The sequence below is a fragment of the Brassica napus genome, unplaced genomic scaffold (assembly GCF_020379485.1).
Source record: "Brassica napus cultivar Da-Ae unplaced genomic scaffold, Da-Ae ScsIHWf_2135;HRSCAF=2787, whole genome shotgun sequence".
Classification (NCBI taxonomy): Eukaryota; Viridiplantae; Streptophyta; class Magnoliopsida; order Brassicales; family Brassicaceae; genus Brassica; species Brassica napus.
Window position 1 is genome coordinate 1 of NW_026015547.1, and position 15,558 is coordinate 15,558.

At 33.7% G+C, this 15,558-nt stretch overlaps 3 non-coding genes and 1 pseudogene across 3 annotated transcripts; 2 read left to right on the top strand and 2 right to left on the bottom strand.

Annotated features, from left to right (window-relative positions):
- The first annotated feature begins 2,184 nt into the window (after window positions 1-2,184).
- On the top strand, window positions 2,185-2,271 carry TRNAS-GGA. The gene has a single exon. It is a non-coding gene; the product is annotated as a tRNA-Ser (tRNA).
- Window positions 2,272-3,540: 1,269 nt separating this feature from the next.
- Window positions 3,541-3,613, bottom strand: TRNAT-UGU. The gene has a single exon. It is a non-coding gene; the product is annotated as a tRNA-Thr (tRNA).
- Window positions 3,614-5,166: 1,553 nt separating this feature from the next.
- TRNAF-GAA lies at window positions 5,167-5,239 on the top strand. The gene has a single exon. It is a non-coding gene; the product is annotated as a tRNA-Phe (tRNA).
- A 3,965-nt stretch (window positions 5,240-9,204) lies between these two features.
- Window positions 9,205-11,161, bottom strand: LOC125600151 (annotated as a pseudogene).
- Between the last annotated feature and the right edge of the window lie 4,397 nt (window positions 11,162-15,558).

Sequence of the window (15,558 nt, forward strand, 5' to 3'; positions counted from 1 at the left end):
TCACGTTATAGCCTGTTTCCATACTCGGCGGCTTGACAAACCAAGCCTCCGCCATTTCAGAACTCCTTGTTTGAATGGCCTGTTCTCCACGGTCGGAATAGGCGGGTCAATTTTTTCCCTCCGGGAGAACCGTCTGTAGGGTTTCCTACCCATCATACGGCTCGACAACCAACTCTTTTGTTTTGGTGTACCAGTTTTTTTCACTTTAAACCTACTTTAACTTTATCTATTGAATGAGATTTCTTATAGATATTCATTCGGTTTTTTCTTGGATTAAACAAAAGAGAGTATTACATGAGTTTTCAACTTTCGTTTTGATTTAATTAAGATATTAATTAATCTAATAATAAGTTTTATCTTTTCTCCTACCTCAAAAAAAAAGGCATGTCCACTGTTTATTAGATATTAGAATTTTCTGAAAGGTAACTATCCCCGCTTTCATATATATTTATATAGAATCGTTGAAAAAGACTTTTTTTCATACTTCATATCATAAAAGAAGAAAAACTTCCTGTCTTTAGGATCTGATGCTACACCGCTGCTCAATACCTTAGGGATCCACTCTATTACATACGTAGATTTCTAAGATTTATCTCATATTATGATATATAAACAGCTCTTTTGTATCGGTCCAAAACCTTTCCAGTTGATCTTTACGGTGCTTCCTCTATCAATTAATCTTTTTTTATCCATAGAAAATAAAGTATTTAGGCATATCTAGTCTTCACTTCATATTTCGATCCATGAAGTTTATTTATTTGCTACAGCTGATAAAAAATCGTTTGGACGATGCTTATGTAGAAAGCCTTTTTTTTTTTCTAGTATTCATTGACTACTGTTCGTTCGTCTTTTTTTCTATAGTGGAGATAGTCGCACGTAATGACAGATCACAGCCATATTATTAAAAGCTTGTGGTAAAAAGGGTTTCGTTCAATATGCCCGAAAATAATATTCTAAAGCTTTGGTATGTTCCCCATTACTTGTGTGGATAGGCCCTATATTATAGTATATAACTTCGATCATAGGGGTCAATTTCTAGTCGCATAGCTTCATAATAATTCTGTAATGCTTCGCATAATTTCCTTCAGATTGAGCCGACATCCGTTACGGTCGTCATTCGCTTTAACGAATTCTCCGTTTCAGAACCGTAATGTGAGATTTTCATCTCATACGGCTCCTCCTTTAGGTGCATAATGAAAATAATAAATATATGGATATGGAAAAATTGATGTCATTATGAACTAAGCGGGGCTAATGTTTTTACAAGAATCCCTAGCCAACTTCTTGTAAAGATCTTTTCTTACTACCAAGTGGATTCATATTCATACTAGATAAAAATAAAAAAGGAAACTCTAAACATTTCTTTGTTCTCAACGCCCCTAAATTTCCAGGAATTAGTCACTTCAACAGTCTTCAATGGTTAACGGTATCAAAGTACGGACGAGATGGATGTTTATTGTTCCAACCATTTTAATTAGTCCCAATCCCAAGAAGAAGAAAGAAAGGAATCTTTTTGAAGAAAGTTTTCGTGTTGTTGATTTCTCGGCGTAGTGCTTCTTCCCCTGTGCCTCCTATTCGTATATTGTATTAGTCTAGTAGGATGATCTGTAATACGGGAACCGTAGGTAAAAAACCTTTTGCTCAATACTAGAATTCATAATTGAAGCATCTAAGGCTGCACTAATCGTGGATACATGACAGAAGGGATTGCTTTTTTATATTATAACTTCACCACTCAAAAGCGTAGATTTTTTTTCAATACTCATTTTTTTCTATTCCAAATCGGGGAGAATAGAAACAATGATAATGATAATCAAATCGCACCATCTCTGTAATAAGTAAATGCCTCTTTTTCTCCGGAAGTTGTCGGAATGACTCGTAATAAGATATCGGCTACAATTGTAAAGGTTTTATCAATAAAATTCCATTTATACGCGATCTTGGCATAGGTAGTAATCCATTCTATAACTCTTTTTATTTCCTTTAACTTTTCTTTTGTGAGAAAATTTTCTCACAAACAAAGGAATTTTATAGTACGAACTAACATAAAAGGACGGACTCGTTTTTTATAAAAATATTCTATCTACTTCCAATTTTTCTGATCAAAAAAGGTATCTATTAACCATAATCTAAAAAACGATGAATACTCGCTATTCACCCAGGTACTCAGTCAATCCTGATGTCGGAGAGATGGCCGAGTGGTTGAAGGCGTAACATTGGAACTGTTTGTAGACTTTTTGTTTACCGAGGGTTCGAATCCCTCTCTTTCCGTACTTTCAACTAATAAACCAATCTTACGTGATTGACCACAACGTATCAAATCAAATAAAAAAAATAGATATAAAATCTACATTTCTTGCTATGGAAAATGCTGGGAAGAGCAAACAAGGGATCCAAACCTCCCTACCAATCTATGATACATGAATAGGAAAAAGATTCCCCGACAAAATCCTTACCTTGTCCCTTTTTAGTTTAATCAAAAAGCGGGCAAAGGGGAGTTGTCCGAACTCTTGTTTTTAGTGATTTTTTTTTACTTCACTTAGGTTTTTTAAGTCTGGCGAGAGTAATATTCTACGACAAGCAATTCATTTATTTTCAAACCGACGCATTCCTATCTATTATTGATTGACTAACCCTTCATATTGGAATGTGTGAAGAGTCAGATGGTTTGGCAATTCCTCGGGGGCAGATGACTCAAGAAGATTTTGAACCAAAGTTCTAGAGTTTTGTTCATCCTTCACTGTAATAATATCTCGGGGTTTTGCATCGATAACTTGGTATATCAACTATACGACCATTAACTAAAATATGCCCATGGTTAACTAATTGGCGCGCTTGAGGAATAGTCAAAGCCATACCCAACCGAAAAAGGATGTTATCCAAACGCATTTCAAGTAATTGTAATAAAACTTGACCCGTTGACCCCTTAGCTTTTCCGGCGATACGAACATATTTAAGTAATTGGCGTTCTGTAAGACCATAATGAAAACGCAATTTTTGTTTTTCTTCTAAACGAATACGATATTGAGATTTTTTTCCGGAGCGTGATTGGTTTCTAAGATCGCTTCCTGCCCTAGGCCTTTTACTAGTTAGTCCCGGTAAGCCCCCAGACGGCGTATTTTTTAAACGAGGCCTCGGTAACGTGACATAAAGACTCCTTTTTTATTGAAATTGTACAAAACTAACAAAATTAAAACTGAACTAAATGATAATGATAAATAACGTAAAATCCACTCCAATAAACTATTGGAATACAAAGAGTCAGAAGATATATTCTCTCAATATACAGATTTTTTTTATTGTATATACAATATATATAAATCAATAAATCACAAAAATTTTCCTTTATTTTCTTCTTCATTTATTTTGCCAAGATCTAACCCTTTTACCCCAATATATATTCCTATATGGAAGTTTATATGACATAATATAAATGGCGTGGTAACTCTTGGAAAAAGGTGAAGAAGTCTTTTCAATCAATCTTATTTTTTTTTGAAAGTACATTAAAAATCATGTAAAAAAAATGAAAAACTATGTAAAAGCCGGCTATCGGAATCGAACCGATGACCATCGCATTACAAATGCGATGCTCTAACCTCTGAGCTAAGCGGGCTCAACTAAAATAGTGTATACAAATTCACTAAACTACTAGATCGTATTAATTAACTATTCTATTCATATTTTTCCTTATCTATTTAGAATTCATCATATTTTCGATATTCTAGAACAGAATATAGCTCAAATAAATAGTGACTATCATTAATAAATAAAACAAACCTTAATGAATTAATATAATATAGCAATATATCGACTTTCTAATTTTGATTTCATGAGTTTCTAAATAAGAAAATTTTAATTAGACCGGAAAGCTTTTTTTTAAAGTTAAATGATATCTGATTTGAAATTCTTGGTTTTTTTGTTCTAACCTCATGCAATTATTATTATTTGATACTTTTTCTCTTTTTATATTCTTTATTATTTTATAGAATTAAATTATTAGAATGAATATTCGAATATTCATTTCGAATATACTTTTTTAGAATTATTCGAATTTCAAATCTACGAAGTAGACTTATAATCTTTTTACATTGCACATTGTAGAATTCTAAGTTTCAATAATGATCATAAATTTCTTTTCATGGAAGTAAAAAAAACGAATCGACCGTTCGACTATTTCTTAAAATTGAAGACAACGATGAGAAAGGAAGAACATATATATGTTCTCTAATATATAACCATATTGAATTGCAAATACAAAATGATAGAATCTTTGTTGATTAAACTAAATCAATATGGATGGGGCTAAAAAAAATGCAAGAAGATACCAAAGAAATAAAATAAGTATCTGTATGTAATGAATTCCAAGGTTTCGTCATAAGAAAAAGTGGAAAGACATCATAATGAGATCCTAATCTCAAAGCAAAAAGGGGATATGGCGGAATTGGTAGACGCTACGGACTTAATTGGATTGAGCCTTGGTATGGAAACCTACTAAGTGATAACTTTCAAATTCAGAGAAACCCTGGAATTAACAATGGGCAATCCTGAGCCAAATCCTGGGTTACGCGAACAAACCAGAGTTTAGAAAGCGGGATAGGTGCAGAGACTCAATGGAAGCTGTTCTAACAAATGGAGTTCAATCCCTTGTGTTGAATCAAACGATTCACTTCATAGTCTGATAGATCCTTGGTGGAACTTATTAATCGGACGAGAATAAAGATAGAGTCCCATTCTACATGTCAATACTGACAACAATGAATTTATAGTAAGATGAAAATCCGTTGACTTTTAAAATCGTGAGGGTTCAAGTCCCTCTATCCCCAACCCTACTCCCTAAAAAAGTCTGTTTGACACCTTACCCTTTTTTTAGTTATTCAAGAATTCATTGATCTTTTTTCATTCATCCGACACTTTTACAAACTCGAATTTCTTTTCTTATTATATACAAGTCTTGTGGGATATATCATACATATACAAATGAGAAAGAACTATCGATTTGAATTATTTCGAATCTAAATAATTTTTCATTCTAAAACTTAGAAAGTCTTCTTTTCGAAGATCCAATAATTCCCGGTCCAAAACTTTTTTCATTTACTACTTTTGCGTTTCTTTTAATTGACATAGACCTAAGTCATCTCATAAAATGAGAATGATACTTCGGTAATGGCCGGGATAGCTCAGTTGGTAGAGCAGAGGACTGAAAATCCTCGTGTCACCAGTTCAAATCTGGTTCTTGGCATAGGATTGATTAATTTTGATAAGTTTATAGTCTTCAAATTAAACGTATCTTTAGTAAAAAAGTGCAATAATCTTTATCCCCCTCTCTTTTTTGTTCATGTTGTGGATCCATCCGTTCAAAAAAAATGTATAAGACTTTATACCTAATACATATTCGAAAGGAAAGTTCTGGTTGAAAGAATAAAAAAAGTAAAAAAAAAAAGATCTATATCTATCTATCTATCTATCTATAGTATCTATCGTTGAAGGGCAGAAATACCCCCAAGATTCATTAGATTAGATACAATAGAAATAGAATTTTAACCCCCCCATTTATTGTATTGCTTTCCAATCTTATTTATTCATTCCCAGTTATGTGACTAAAGTTGACTAAGTTATGTGCGCGATACAAAGTTCATAATGCAGAACTCTTTTTTTTTTTTTTAGTTCATCCTATTGGCTCGGCTTTTAGGAAAAAGTATCTTTCAAATGGAGATTAAGCTATCTATAATAATATGAATAAGACCTTAATTCTTCTGTTTGTTTGATCTAAAAACGACTCGAATTCAAAATATTCCGCGAAGGTCCGTAGTTGTAGAAACTAAGACTCATTTTTATCATTCAAATTTTTTATCATTCAATAAGCATCTTGTATTTCATAAAAATTGGGGGCAATATAATCCTTACGTAAAGGCCACCCTATCCAACTTTCGGGCATTAAGATCCGTTTCAGCCCGGATGGCTATCATAAGTGATTCCTAACATATCATAAGATTCCCGTTCTTGAAAATCCGTACTTTTCCAAACCCAGAAAACAGATGGAATTCTGGGATTACTCCTGTGAGTAAATACTTTTATGCAAACTTCTTCCGCTTGATTGACACCATATTCTATTCTCGTAAGATGATACACACTGGCTAAGAGGCCACCTGGTGCCACATCATAGGCACATTGGGAACGTAAATATTGTAACCATATACATATAAAATTACAGCAATAGAATGCCAATCTTCGGGCTTTATTTGTAAAGTCTCTATTCCTTGGTAATCGAAGCCCAACGATCTATGAACCAGCCCGCGTTTGGCTAGCCAAACGGACAAAGTGCCCTGCATCTTTTTTATTTCCCCCACACCTTTTTATATAAATTTAAGTATTTCACATTTACCATGAGTTCTAATTTATGAAGATTTTTTTCTATTCTCTCTAATCCTCCCTAATTCACTAATTCGTGGGAAGATACTGGGCTTTTGTATTTAAAAAATGTTTCAGTAGAGATCTCTGAAGTAGATGATGGTGGATAGAGTAATTCTTGATCATAATTTCCAGTCTGGTGTACTGCGTACCAACAAAACTTGTGATTGGTAGTAAAACACCGATTACCCCGTTGAGGTCTAATTCGATCCTTATAGATTTCTCTAGCTATTTTCTTACGAAGCTTTGTTATAGCGTCTATAACAGCCTCTGGTTTAGGTGGACAACCCGGCAAATAGACATCTACAGGAATTAGCTTATCAACCCCTCGAACAGTACTATAAGAATCGGTACTGAACATCCCCCCTGTAATTGTACACGCTCCCATAGCAATAACATACTTTGGTTCAGGGCATTTGTTCATATAATCTCACTAAGAAGGAGCCATTTTCATTGTTACTGTACCTGCTGTTAAAATAAGGTCCGCCTGTCTAGGACTTGATCTTGGTACTAGCCCATAACGATCAAAGTCAAATCGGGAGCCTATTAATGAGGCAAATTCAATAAAACACAACTGGTACCATAAAGAAGCGGCCATAGGCTGGAAAGTCTTGACCAATTTGAAAGATCATTTAACGTAGTTGAAATAACTGAGTTTTTTGTTGTTCGATCAAGTACGGGAAACTTAATGGAATTCATAATTGTTTCAATGGTTTTTTTTTACTTTTTTTTTATTGTTATTGTACAAGTATTCAGGAAACGAACTAAGACCATTCCAACGCTCCTTTTCGCCATGCATAAACTAAACCAAGAATTAGGATAAGCACGAAAATGAAAGCTTCTATAAAAGCGGATACCCCTAGTACATCGAAACTCATTGCCCACGGATACAGAAAAACGGTTTCAACATCAAAAACAACAAAAACTAGAGCAAACATATAATAACGGATTCTAAATTGTAACCAAGCATCCCCGATCGGTTCTATACCTGATTCATAACTAGAAAGTTTCTCCGGCCCCTTCGTAATTGGAGATAAAACCCCGGAAATTAGAAATGCCAAAACAGGAATAGCACTTGATATTATTAAAAATGCCCAGAAAATATCATATTCGTAAAGCAGAAACATAGACGAACTCCTATGAATGTGGAAAAAATACCCGCTTAGTCAATTCCAATCGGAGTGGATTGGGCAAGGTATATATAACTCTTGCGTCAAAACAAAAATTCAGGTTAATCGAATCATTTATTTTCGTTTGGTTGCTGTGGTAGACGTCTCCTTTTAAGATTTATTGATTGTAATCTTATTTTCAGTACACTTATTACTTAATATTTCCATGTTTCTATTACTAATAGTTTCTCATATTAATAATATAATATTAATATGATTAATAACTAGTAATTTTTTTTATTTCTGTTTCTTAAATTTGCTTTATGTTTTATTTAAAAATAAAACAAATTGATAAAAATATCTTCGTTTTTAAAATTATGACGTATCAAAAAATCCACTTACGACTATGAAAATGAATGAATAAAAAACGTTTATTCTAAATTATAAGTATCTATCTAGATATATCTATAGATAGTGATTGGATCCACTGAAATCAAATGAAATCAAATTTGGTTTTCCGTTTTATTCTGAACGACCCCCAGGACTTATGGTTTAGGGTCTGGGAGTTTTTTTTATGAACCAACAAATTGAAAGTAACCAGTTAGAAATAAAGAATACAATAAAAAGTCAAAAATTATCCAATTATTTGGATTTGAATGTCATTTATTAGAATAAATTTATTAGTTAGGGCTATACGGATTCGAACCGTAGACCTGCTCGGTAAAAGAGCTCGAACTTATTATATCAAAATGATTCGAACTCTTTCAAAGACCCAACATGCATTTTTTTTGCATTGGGCTCTTTCATTAACTGATAGAAAGATCAGTTAGTCTACCATATTTTTTCTTAAAAAAAAAAGATAAGAAATGGTTCCAAGTACTCTGATTGATTATTTTTTAATTCTAATACAATACAGAATAACTACCAAAGTGTTTCAAAGAAGGGTTCTCTGACGTAGGTTTGCTTTTGGTCTAGATCAACTTAAGTTAAATATAGTCTCTAACATCCTGATTAAAAATCAAATATGAAACTTGCTACACCTTAAGGTTCATAGGACGAAAAGATCATTTTTGAGTTCCTTATACTCATTTCTGCCTAGCATTAAGTAGACTGGGTATTCACCCTATCAATATCTCAAATCAATGATGGGTTCTATTAATTCCCTACCGAAATGGGGTACTTTAATAGGACCTAATGTCAGGCTATTGTTCTCCTCTTTTTCCTAAAAAAAAGTCATGGAGTAAGACATCGATTTATTAATAAGATCAATCAATTGGTTTGATTGCGTGATGGACTCCTCTGAAAAACTTTGGCGCACGTGTAAACGAGGTGCTCTACCTAACTGAGCTATAGCCCTTGTGTTTATGATCCACATTTTATCTTATCTTATCATGTAGATAATTTCTTGTCAAGATTAATATTATATGATCGAACATTATATCTCTTTCATCTCGTTGTTTATTGGTATTGCTTAGAAATAATATTGGATTTATAATCCTATCGATGTGATAAGTATCCCCGTGCCTCTCTTTTACGATGATAAATAACCTACTTAACTCAGTGGTTAGAGTATTGCTTTCATACGGGCAGGAGTCATTGGTTCAAATCCAATAGTAGGTATAACTTATTAGACACCATGATCAATGGTGTCTAATAAGTTTTGTAGCCAGCTTTTTTTTTTTTTTTCTCGCTTTTGGATCCTATTTTTTTATACGTCAGCTAGTTACAAAATCAAATCGTATTGAGAGCCTCGACGCGTGTCCGAGCTCGTCTGAGAGCTAGATTAGCCTCAATTGTTTGTCTCTTGCCTTCAGCTTTTCTCAAGTTCGCCTCTGCTATTTCAAGAGTTTGCTGAGCTTCTTGTGGATCAATGTCACTATTCTTCTCTGCATCATTTACTAAAATAGTAATTTCATTATTGCCTATTCTAGCAAAACCGCCCATCAGAGCCATTGTTAACCATTGGTTATTAAGGCGTATTTTCAAAATACCTATATCAACAGCTGTGGCAATCGGCGCGTGATTTGGTAATACGCCAATTTGTCCACTATTAGTAGATAAAATGATTTCTTTTACTTCTGAATCCCAAACATTCGATTCGGAGTCAGTACACAAAGATTTAAGGTCATTTCTTCTTCATTTACTCTCCATTTCTAAGTTCGTAGCCTTCGCAGTAGCTTCATCGATGTTACCCACTAAGTAAAAGGCCTGTTCAGGAAGAGAATCAAATTCTCCGGAAAGGATCAAATTAAACCCTCTAATTGTTTCCGCTAGCCCAACATATTTTCCCGGAGAACCTGTAAATACTTCTGCTACGAAAAAAGGTTGTGATAAGAAACGCTCAATCTTTCGTGCTCTTGCGACGGTTAAGCGATCCTCTTCGGATAATTCGTCCAACCCCAGGATAGCTATAATGTCCTGAAGCTCCTTGTAACGTTGTAAAGTTTGCTTTACTTGTTGCGCAGTTTCATAATGTTCCTCGCCAACGATTCGAGGTTGTAGCATAGTTGACGTTGAATCTAAAGGATCTACCGCTGGATAGATACCTTTAGCAGCTAATCCTCTTGATAGTACGGTAGTCGCATCTAAATGTGCAAATGTGGTGGCAGGAGCAGGGTCAGTCAAATCGTCTGCAGGTACATAAACTGCTTGAATAGAGGTTATGGACCCTTTTTTCGTAGAAGTAATTCTTTCTTGTAAAGAACCCATTTCGGTACTAAGGGTGGGTTGGTAACCCACAGCAGAAGGCATTCTACCCAATAAAGCGGATACCTCGGATCCTGCTTGTACAAAACGGAAGATATTGTCGATAAATAGAAGTACGTCTTGCTCATTAACATCTCGGAAATATTCTGCCATAGTTAAGGCAGTCAGACCAACTCTCATACGAGCTCCCGGCGGTTCATTCATCTGACCGTAGACTAGGGCTACTTTGGAGTCCGCAAGGTTTAGTTCATTAATGACTCCAGATTCTTTCATTTCCATGTAAAGATCATTTCCTTCACGAGTTCGTTCGCCTACTCCACCAAATACGGATACACCACCATGAGCTTTGGCAATGTTGTTGATCAATTCCATAATTAGTACTGTTTTACCCACGCCAGCCCCACCGAATAGTCCGATTTTTCCCCCACGACGATAAGGGGCCAAAAGATCTACTACTTTAATTCCTGTTTCAAAAATAGATAAGGTTGTATCTAAGTCTATAAAAGCAGGCGCGGATTTATGGATAGGAGATGTTGTGAGAGTATCGACAGGACCTAAATTATCAACAGGTTCCCCAAGTACATTGAAATTCGTCCTAGAGTCGCTCCGCCGACTGGAACACTTAGAGGATTTCCCATATCAACCACGTCCATCCCTCTCTTTAAACCCTCGGTCGCGCTCATAGCTACAGCTCTAACTCGGTTGTTTCCTAATAATTGCTGTACTTCACAAGTCACATTAATTTCTTGACCAAGCGTATCTCGACCCTTAACCACCAGAGCATTGTAAATATTAGGCATCTTGCCCGGGGGAAAGGCTACATCCAGTACCGGACCAATGATTTGGGCAATACGTCCCAGGTTGTTTTTTTCACGTATTGAAACCGCTGGATCCGAAGTAGTAGGATTTATTCTCATAATAAAAATATGTTCAATTTTGTTGCGAAATTTTTCGAATACAGAAAAAATCTTCGATAGTAAATTCATTGGTTAATTCAATAATAAATGGGAGTAAGCACTCGATTTCATTGGTACCACCCAAGCGAATATGCAATTCAATTTTTTACTTATTAAATTTCAATGAAGGAATAGTCGTTTTCAAGCTCAACTAACCAAAACCTAGTTTTAAAATAAAAAATATATGAATAAAAAAAATTTTTGTGGAAAGTCTTTGATTTATTTGTCATAATAGGCAAGACTTTGTTTTATCTAGCCAATTCCGAAATGGAACTCTATTTATGATTCATTATTTCGATCTCATTAGCCTTTTTTTTTTCATATTTTCATTTTAGCATATCCGGTTATGCGTCCCATCGATATCAACCCCCCCTTGTTTTTCATTTTCATGGATGAATTCCGCATATTGTCATATCTAGGATTTACATATACAACATATATTACTGTCAAGAGTGATTTTATTAGATGATTCCGTACTACAATTTGGTGGCGGAACTTTAGGCCACCCTTGGGGAAATGCACCGGGTGCCGTAGCTAACCGAGTAGCTCTAGAAGCATGTGTACAAGCTCGTAATGAGGGACGTGATCTTGCAGTCGAGGGTAATGAAATTATCCGTGAGGCTTGCAAATGGAGTCCTGAACTAGCTGCTGCTTGTGAAGTATGGAAGGAGATCACATTTAACTTCCCAACCATCGATAAATTAGATGGCCAAGACTAGAAATTAGATTAGTAATTCACGTCCGTTTTATTAGTTTAATTGCAATTAAACTCGGCTCAATCCTTTTAGTAAAAAAAAGATTGAGCCGAGTTTATCTAGTGTATATACTGTTTTTGATAGATACATACTTAATCTAGATATACAAAATCTGAAAAAAAAGAAGATTAAACACAACTACACTTTTGTATTGTAGTGTCCACAAGAAATTCTATACGAAATATGGATTCTTAGGATTTTTTTATTCTTTTTTTAAGTTTCGTGTCAGGGCTTGAACCAAGTATCCCCACTTCTTCTACCCATTCTGCATGTTGTCCTTTTCTTTTCATTCCGTATTGGAATAAAAACTTTTTTTTATATTAGTATACGAGATTTTACTAAAAAAGTTCTTCATATCGCTTATATTCATAAGCGAAGAACAAATATTTCTTTTTTTAATGAGAATTTTACACAATATAAGAAAATCCTTATTTTCATTTAGAATTGAAATTTATTAATTTCAATTGCTTTTACTTAATAATCTTAGCAATTAGCAATTGCATTGACATGCTTTGCTTACTCTGAATAGAAAATGAACTATTCAAATTTTTTTTTGCATTTTTCAATTTTTTCATTGAATGACTATTCATCTATTGTTATTTTATTTTCATGTAAATAGAGGCCAGAAGCTCTATGGAAAAATCGTGGTTCAATTTGATGTTTTCTAAGGGAGAATTGGAATACAGAGGCGAGCTAAGTAAAGCAATGGATAGTTTTGCTCCTATTGAAAAGACTACTATAAGTAAAGACCGGTTTATATATGATATGGATAAAAACTTTTATGGTTGGGGTGAGCGTTCTAGTTATTACAATAATGTTGATCTTTTAGTTAACTCCAAGGACATTCGGAATTTCATATCGGATGACACCTTTTTTGTTAGGGATAGTAATAAAAATAGTTATTCTATATATTTTGATATAAAAAAGAAAAAATTTGAGATTAACAATGATTTGAGTGACCTAGAAATTTTTTTTTATAGTTATTGTAGTTCTAGTTATCTGAATAATAGATCTAAAGGTGACAACGATCTGCACTATGATCCTTACATTAAGGATACTAAATATAATTGTAATAATCACATTAATAGTTGCATTGACTCTTATTTTCGTTCTCACATCTGTATTAATAGTCACTTTTTAAGCGATAGTAATAATTCCAATGAAAGTTACATTTATAATTTCATTTGTAGTGAAAGTGGAAGTGGAAAGATTCGTGAAAGCAAAAATGACAAGATAAGAACTAATAGTAATCGTAATAATTTAATGAGTTCTAAGGATTTCGATATAACTAAAAACTACAATCAATTGTGGATTCAATGCGACAATTGTTATGGATTAATGTATAAGAAAGTCGAAATGAATGTTTGTGAAGAATGTGGACATTATTTGAAAATGACCAGTTCAGAGAGAATTGAGCTTTCGATTGATCCGGGTACTTGGAATCCTATGGATGAAGACATGGTCTCTGCGGATCCCATTAAATTTCATTCGAGGGAGGAACCTTATAAAAAGCGTATTGCCTCTGCTCAAAAAAAGACAGGGTTGACTGACGCTATTCAAACAGGTACAGGTCAATTAAACGGTATTCCGGTAGCTCTTGGGGTTATGGATTTTCAGTTTATGGGGGGTAGTATGGGATCCGTAGTAGGCGAAAAAATAACTCGTTTGATCGAGTATGCTACCAATCAATGTTTACCTCTTATTTTAGTGTGTTCTTCCGGAGGAGCACGAATGCAAGAAGGAAGTTTAAGTTTGATGCAAATGGCTAAAATTTCTTCGGTTTTATGTGATTATCAATCAAGTAAAAAGTTATTCTATATATCAATTCTTACATCTCCTACTACCGGTGGGGTGACAGCAAGTTTTGGTATGTTGGGGGATATCATTATTGCCGAACCCTATGCCTATATTGCATTTGCGGGTAAAAGAGTAATTGAACAAACATTGAAAAAAGCCGTGCCTGAAGGTTCACAAGCAGCTGAATCTTTATTACGTAAGGGCTTATTGGATGCAATTGTACCACGTAATCCTTTAAAAGGTGTTGTGAGTGAGTTATTTCAGCTCCATGCTTTTTTTCCTTTGAACAAAAATGAAATCAAATAAAACAGTTAGTTTATCATAATTAAACGAAAACCCTGAAAAATTCATTTTTCTTTAGAATCATTTTTTTATCGATATTCTTGTTTACTACTCAGTAAACCTTTATCAACAAGATAAAAAGTGAATTTTTGCTTTCGGGAAGTTCAAATTCGACTAGAAAAATAAAACAAAGTTTTTTTCCTCTCTTGCTTGCATATGGATAGATAATTCAAATAGAGATATAGATCTATAGAGAGTCTTGCATCGTTTTGCATTTCCCGAAAATTCCCTGTTGGTGGATCAGATTCCAATCAATTTTGTATAAAATTTTAATGGAATAAAATTTTTTCTTTATTAATGACTATTAGAAGACAAAAAGAACAAAAAGAATAATAAATCTAACAGGGAGATTATGATAATACATCTATTTTATTTTGAAAGATTAATAAGTCCATTTATTTAGTTTGGCATTTCTTGTACCTATTTTTTTATTCTATTTCTAGTAGGTTCTATTATTTCTATTAGGTTGTATATTAGTATTCGATATATATTTACTTAAAGATACTTAGTATAATTATATAATATATATAATAGAAATAATAAAACTACAAGATATTCTAAGATATCTTTAGAATTCAGAATATAACAATAACAGGTACAAATATTAAATTGAGGTACCCCATTTTATGACAACTTTCAACAACTTACCCTCTATTTTTGTGCCTTTAGTAGGCCTAGTCTTTCCGGCACTTGCAATGGCTTCTTTATTTCTTCATATTCAAAAAAATAAGATTTTTTAGATCGGATGAGACCGAATCGTATAACTCCCCTTTTTATTTTAAAAACTTCGATTTGATAAGACCCATTTGGTAGAATATTGTATAACACATAGATTCCTACAAACATAACTAAAAAAAGTTTTTATGCATGTGTAAACGTATTATATGGGGTAACTCAATTTGCGCTCTTTTGAAAAAATGGATCATCGTCGGACCGCTGGATGAAATTCAAGTCAATGTATTTATTTGTATGTATATAGTTATAGGGGATCATATAAAGGAAGGAGATTTTATTATTTTAGATATAAACAATTATATAAATTATTCCTAAAGTAAAGGTTCACAACAAAATAGTTATAGTTGATGAGAGTTACTTTGAAAACAAAAAAAGGAAAGTCATATTTTCTCAATTCCAAAAAATTGTATAACTGGATCTAATATATATGAGTTGGCGATCAGAATCTCTATGGATAGAATTTATAACGGGGTCTCGAAAAACAAGTAATTTCTGCTGGGCCTTTATCCTATTTTTAGGTTCATTGGGATTCTTATTGGTTGGAACTTCCAGTTATCTTGGTAAAAATTTTATATCGTTAGTTGCATCTCAGGAAATCCTTTTTTTTCCACAAGGGATTGTGATGTCTTTCTATGGGATCGCGGGTCTCTTTATTAGTTGCTATTTGTGGTGCACTATTTTGTGGAATGTGGGTAGTGGTTATGATCTTTTCGACCGAAAAGAAGGGAAGTACGGATTTTTCGTTGGGGA